Raw genomic sequence first — 7,632 nt, forward strand, 5'->3', positions numbered from 1 at the left:
AAAATTAATTATTTATTAAAAAAAATCAAGAATCTCATATGAATATTGAAATATATAGTAACTATATATGTATTAACAAATTAATAATACATTTTTTTAATTCATATTCATTTGTATTTCAGTTTCACTTGTTTTCAAACAAAACTTCCTGATATTTTTGTGTCCAATTTCCTTTTAATTATGTTTGTAGTTTGTATTATTTTTACATTTCTTTCTTTTATGGACCACTCCTCCATAAAGTAAAAAATAATTATTTCAAGCTTAAGAAAAAAACATCCTCTCTTTATCTCCATACTTCAGGAGGGAGTCAGGATCCAACTTCCATCTCTGAAATGAGATTTAGAGGCCACAAATGTTGGATCTAAAAACTGAATATGATATGTGGGTCTAAATAACAAGTGTTAAAAGTGAGTTGAGATGGTAATAGTTAAGAGAATTGATTAAATACAGAATATACTGTTAAACCTAGATAACCAAAAATGTCATTTTTCTTTCAGAAAAAGGTAACTTACCACAATACGAATAATGATAGAGACTGCATATATTTGTAAAATGAAGAAAAAAATGAACCAAGCTTGTTAGTGATCTTCATAAATATTGATAACTATGATAGAAATTCAGGAGGAAACATGAAAATAAGTTAACTGTGTAGTTATTCATCCTCTAGAAAATAGCTCTCCTGGTCAACACCGCACTGATGATGACACTTAGACCTGGTTCAGTCAGCACAATGTCGGAAGCACTTCTGGCTGCATCAGTGGCATCAGCAACCGCAATACCGATATCTGCCTTTTTGAGAGCTAGTGCATCATTAACACCCTCACCTGTTATTCCACAGATGTGCTTCCTTTCTTGAAGCTTTCTCACAATTTGATACTTGTGCTCTGTTAGGGAAGAAGAAGATGATCAATAATCAAGGGAGATGAGAAACTTTGTATCAAAAATAAGGAAAAGCATTTTTACCAGGGAAGACTCCAGCAAAACCATCGGCTTTTTCAATCAACTCTTCAACAGGAAGGGAAGCAATGCTTGAATCCTTATCTTGACCAAGTAGAGTGGCAGATGGATACATGTTTGTTCCCATTCCAAGTCTATGTCCAGTCTCCTTTGGAATAGCAAGTTGATCACTTGGAAAGGGAATGATGAACAAATAAGACTTCTCTTCTATGAGACATAAAAACCATAGCTTTATTTACTTGTTATCATCTTTACATTTAGACCAAGATTTAGAGCTCTTTGGATGGTTTCAGCACTATCATGCCTTAGAGGATCAAAGAGCGGTAGGAGTCCAGCAAATTGCCATGGACCACCTACACTGTCTTTTGATTTCTCTGGAACTACCTAAAATACAAAAGAAAGGAATTGATTGTTAGTTAATCATGCAAATGAATCACGTGGGAGATAATTAACTGAAATGATTATGAAGATTAGAAACCTGTCTTGCAACACCCAAAGAACGCAACCCGCGGTCAGCAAACTTATCAATAATGCTATGGACCTTCTTCTTCACATCTTCCTTGGCATTGCAAAGGGTTAAGATCTGTTTCTACGTAATAAAGACAGAAAGAAGATGATAAATAGTTGTGTTCTCTTCCATAAAAGTTGAAAACAAATAAAAATAATAGAGGTACCTTTTCTGGGGCACCTTTGCTAGACGATGCCAGTTACCATCAGCATCAATATAAGTCAAGGCAATTCTCTTGTCCACGAGATTGAATGGCAAGAAATGCACCTCTCTAACACCAGCTCTTGCCTACCAAGTATATTTACAAATTCCAATATGAGGTTAATCTCCAAAGTAACTTTTAAGTAAAAGTAGTTCCAAGGATAGAAGTAAAAGTTGTACCTCTTTTGGATCACCAAGCATACCAACAATGGCAACATCAATTGCATCTTGGTTTTCAGTCCTAGATGCCATTGCAGCAAGAAATATAACAAGATCTTTGTCAATTCCTTTATTGAAACACTCAATCAGGTTTTTGTCAACGCTAAGTTTGTTGAGCGTCAATGTTCCTGTCTTGTCATTGCAAAGTACGTCCATGCCAGCCATCTCTTCAATAGCAGTCATTCTCTTGGTAATGGAACCTTGCTGTGATAGATTGTGGGAACCGATAGCCATTGTCACTGATAATACAGTAGGGATAGCAATTGGAATACCACCAATCAAGAGAACCAGTAAATTGTCAATTCCATCTTTATACGCCCTATGCTGGATGGGATACATGACAAGGATCTCTATAGCCCCATACCAATGGCAATGGAAATGATACAGAAGTTTCCAATTGATGTCATAACCTTTTGGAAATGCCCGAATTGGTTGGTGCTGTCCACAAGATGTGCAACTTTACCGAAGATAGTATGAACTCTAGTAGCAATAACAATTGCCTCAAGTTCACATTGTTTGCAAGTAGAACCTGATAAGACTTCATTATACGGGTTCTTTGTGATTGACAGTGATTCTCCTGTAAGTGCAGACTGGTCTATCTTTAAAGGATCTCTCTCAAGGAGACGGGCATCAACAGGAACGATGTCTCATAATTTAATGCTAACGATGTCACCTGGCACCAGTATCGCAGCTTCCTGTTCGCTCCATCGGCCATCCCTTAGTACCTAAAGAACACAATTATACCGACACACAATTGTTCAGAAACGTCTTTACGTGCATGAAAATGATAAATACACAACCGTGTATGTATTACCTTAGTCTTTGGAGCAAGATTAGCCATGAGAGTTACAACTGCATTACCAGCATTGTTTTCTTCAATGTAACTAATGGTAGAGTTAATCACTAGCAAGCAAATGATTCTAATGAAATCTTGCCAATCCGGGGGCTTCCCACCACCATTAGCCAAAGCAATAGCCATGATAGCTGCAACTTCCATCACCCATGAAAGTGGATTCCACATGAACCCAATAAACTTTAGAAACTTGCTCTCCTGTATTCATAAATTATATATATGTTAGAATGAAAAATTTATTATATCTCTGGAAATTTGATTTAGAAAAATGAAGGACCTTCTTCTCTTCCAACTTGCTTGGACCAAAGATTTCCAGCCGGTTATTTCCTTCCTTTGTGGACAAACCCTCCCTCGAACATTTCAGTTGTTCGAACACTTCCTCAACAGGAACCTTTTCTTGAATTTTTCAAACACAAGGCAAACCAAGAAAATATATAAATAATATAATAATTCAGTAATGCATGAAACTAATAATATTTTCATGATAATTTGATACAAGGAACTAGCATTTCAAGTTAATTCAATTCTACCAAATTAATAATTAATCCACAAACATCATCAAATACACCCCTCTTATAACAAAACAATATTTAGTAAATATTTGATGCATAAGTAAACTTGAAGGATCCTCTACGACCCATTTGTAAGGTAATTATCCATGTACACTCTTTTTGTTCATTTGCATGTCAAGATGAAAATTTTTACTAAATCATATTACAACTTTAAGCATACTTTACTTCAAGCGCCATGTAAAACAGAAGTGAAGCATACTTAACATCAATTAGTTGATATGTCTAGAGGTTCATGTAAAACCTCCAACACATTAACAGACGCCTTATAACAAAACAAGACGCTGCGTCTTATTTTGGAGTAACTACTAACAAGAATCATCGGGTTTTATATATGAATATACCATCCTACATTTAAAAATACAAGAAGATCGTTTAGAGTTTTACCTGCTTAACAACACATACGGCTTCATCTAGACACTTTGAGAAGACGATTAAAACATAAAAGAAGATGAACACTCTCTTATAGATATGGTTTACCTGAATGTACAAAAATAAGATAAAAACTCGACGAGCGATTTCTAAAATCGCATATGTATAACAACGAATCGCTACACACTTCAGGAGATCCAATGTTGTATTAACATCATCCCAAAGACCACAAAGAACCTTTGACGCCACCCCCATCAAATGTCATTTTGCGAGAAGATTGTAGAGGAGAATAATTTATCTTCAATAGATAATTGATTGTGGCAAAAAAATCATTCTTTGCATATAGTGTTTGGGACGATTTTGTTGTTTGTTGCCTGTACATTTAAAAAATATGCTTCGTTAATAATAAAAATAAGTTTTTCCTACATTAGTAACTAGGGTTTCATGGAAATAATATACAAAATTGTAATTAAACCTAACCCTAAGTAGGTTTTCCTAAATACGAAGGATTTTCATTGAACAAGACATTTTCGGAGTAGGGTTTCCTAAATATGAACGAAATAATAACATCATTGTGTGTACGTAATCCTAGGGTTTCATAAATACAAAGAAAAAACATGACGATTTTGGTGTACGTACTATTTTTAGACTGATTTTCGATCTTCTTGACAAAAAAATTTCTGGTAGACGGGGAGCCGTATTCGAATCGTCATGAAAGGAGGTAGAAGCTTGAAGAGAGAGAGATGAATCGGAAGAAAGTTTTTATAATATAAATGATATTAGGGTTTATATATATATTATTATAAAAGAATTTGCAGCGGGAAAATTTGTTTTATACCTTAATATGTGCGCTTGAAGTGAAGTATGCTTCACTTACATTTTACATGGCGCTTGGAGCGAAGTATGCTTCACTTCTGTTTTATATGTTGCTTAAAGTGAAGTATGCTTCACTTCCGTTTTACATGGCGCTTAAAGTGAAGTATGCTTCACTTCCGTTTTACATGGCGCTTGGAATTAAGTATGCTTCACTGAAAACAGTCCCTCCACATTCTCTAATGGGTTATATACATGAATGAATAAATGTTTTTACATGAACGCTAAAATGTCTTTACATTGATGTGTTGGAGGTTTTACATGAACCTCTAGGCATATAAACTAATTGAAGTGAAGTATGCTTCACATCTGTTTTACATGGCGCTTGAAGTGAAGTATGTTTCACTTCTGTTTTACATGGCGCTTGAAGTGAAGTATGTTTCACTTCCGTTTTACATGTCGCTTAAAGTGAAGTATGCTTCACTTCCGTTTTATATGTCGCTTGAAGTGAAGTATGCATCACTTCCATTTTACATGGCGCTTGAAGCGAAGTATGCTTCACTTCTATTTTATGTCGCTTAAAGTGAAGTATGTTTCACTTCCGTTTTACATGGCACTTAAAGTGAAGTATGCTTCACTTCCGTTTTACATGGCACTTGGAGTGAAGTATGCTTCACTGAAAATAGTCTCTCCACATTCTCCAATGGGTTTACATACATGAATGAATAATTGTTTTTAAATGAATGCTAAAATTTCTTTACATTGATGTGTTGGAGGTTTTACATGAACATCTAGGCATATAAACTAGTTGAAGTGAAGTATTCTTCACTTTTTAAATGGCGCCTGGAGAGAAGTATGCTTCACTCAATATTTTAACTCTATATTCTGTTTTACATGGCACTTGGAGAGAAGTATGCTTCACTTCTGTTTTACATGGTGCTTGAAGTGAAGTATGCTTCACTTCCGTTTTATATGGTGTTTGGAGAGAAGTATGTCTCACTTCTGTTTTATATGTCCCTTAAAGTGAAGTATGTTTCACTTCCGTTTTACATGGTGTTTAAAGTGAAGTATGCTTCATTTCTGTTTTATATGTTGCTTAAATTGAAGTATGCTTCACTTCCGTTTTACATGGCGCTTAAAGTGAAGTATGTTTCACTTCCGTTTTACATGACACTTGGAGTGAAGTATGCTTCACTGAAAAAAGTCTCTCCACATTCTCCAATGAGTTTACATACATGAATGAATAAATGTTTTTACATGAACGCTAAAATGTCTTTACATTGATGTGTTGGAGGTTTTATATGAACCTTAGGCATATAAACTAATTGAAGTGAAGTATGCTTCACTTTTTAAACGGCGCCTAAAGAGAAGTATGCTTCACTCAATACTGTATCTCTATTATTTTGTTTTACATGGCACCTGAAGAGAAGTATGCTTCACTCAATACTGTATCTCTACATCCTGTTTAACGACGTTTGTGCTGAACCCAGAATTGAATCCGGGTTCCGAGTTCTCTCTCTTCCTTTCAACCCAACTTTGATTTATTAATATAATAATAATTCTGCATTTTGATTGGTCCGCAACATGGGAACAGGAAAATCGGTAGTAGAAAAAGAATTGTTAACATTCATTTTCTTCCTCATCTCTTACTCAATCTCATTTTCAGTTTTTTCTTTCACTTGTTTTCACTTTTTTCTGCCATATAACTCATGTATGAACAGAATTATGGAAACGGAGGGCAGTATAAATGTAAAAAAGAAAGAGAATCTTAACGGAAGAGGGAGAACTAAAAAAAAAAATTAATTATCGAAATTTCTTTCGGGTACTCGAAACCGGAACCGATTAGTCCCGACCCGAAATTACTTAGAACCGAAAAACAAGAAAATTACCCGAACTGATCGGTTTGGTTCCTTCGAGTACCTGACCCGTCGGAGCTAAAATTCCATGCCTAAATATCAATATATATAACTCTAGATTTAGTTAATATAACTTTAGATATACATTTTTTAAACCATCAATAATAAAACTACTTTAACTTATTTGTAGTAATAATCAAATATAAGATCTTACTATTAAATCCTTCTCTTCTTATTTTAATCTTTCTATCCCACAAAATATAAACTCATAAAAATTATAAAAATCTCATACTCTAATTCCTGATAAAAAAAAATATAATCCTTTACAAATAATATTATAATGATCCTTCACAAATAATATTACAAATCATGCTATATAGTCACTCTCTTATTTGTAAATATATATATATATATATATATATATATATATATATATATATATATATATATATATATATATATATATATATATATATATATATATATATATATATATATATATATATATATATATATATATATATATATATAAATTAATAATTAATGTTTTTAAAAAATATAAATATTTATTTTAATTTATTTTTGTTTAATATTAAAAATTTTATAATTCATTCTATTGAATTTATTAACTAATATAATTAATATATAATAGTTTTTATATATTAATTTTAAATATTATCAAACTAATTTAAATATTAAATATTTCAAATTTAGATGTTTTTATTTGGTTAATTAATTTTTTTATATCAAATATTTAAGTCAATAAATACTTAAATATTAGTGTTTATTATTTAAATCTTAATTATTATTTTATCCAATACTACTTAAGTTATAATAAATTTATAAACTAAAATATAAACTTAAAGGTAATGTTATCTATATATAATGATACTTAATTTTTAAAGTGTCCAGATTGTCGGGTTAAGAGCTGTGGTTAATTTGAATATATATGTTAGAGTAATAGATACTTAGGTCGGATTGTGGGTTGACCCACCCATAAACTTAAAACGGTTTAAAATAAAATTAAAAATTCTATATGAATGTTTCGAACTCGTAACCTAACAAAAGAATAACAACATTTTAACCAATTAAGCTAATAACACTTTATATTTTAAATTCAACACCAAATTACATGAACGTGAGACATTTTAAGAATATAAGTTTAACTTTTTAACTAACTAATTTATATATATAAGTAACTAATTAGATGAGAGTGTTTTTTTTTATTTTAATATATTATTTGTGATTTATTAAAAAATTTACCATTTAATTTATTCATGATTT

The 7,632-nt window shown here is 32.0% G+C and overlaps 1 pseudogene; it reads right to left on the reverse strand.

Moving 5' to 3' along the window:
• Positions 1–482: 482 nt before the first annotated feature.
• On the reverse strand, positions 483–2,921 carry LOC124934991 (annotated as a pseudogene).
• Between the last annotated feature and the right edge of the window lie 4,711 nt (positions 2,922–7,632).

The sequence above is a fragment of the Impatiens glandulifera genome, chromosome 4, assembly GCF_907164915.1.
Source record: "Impatiens glandulifera chromosome 4, dImpGla2.1, whole genome shotgun sequence".
Lineage (NCBI taxonomy): Eukaryota > Viridiplantae > Streptophyta > Magnoliopsida > Ericales > Balsaminaceae > Impatiens > Impatiens glandulifera.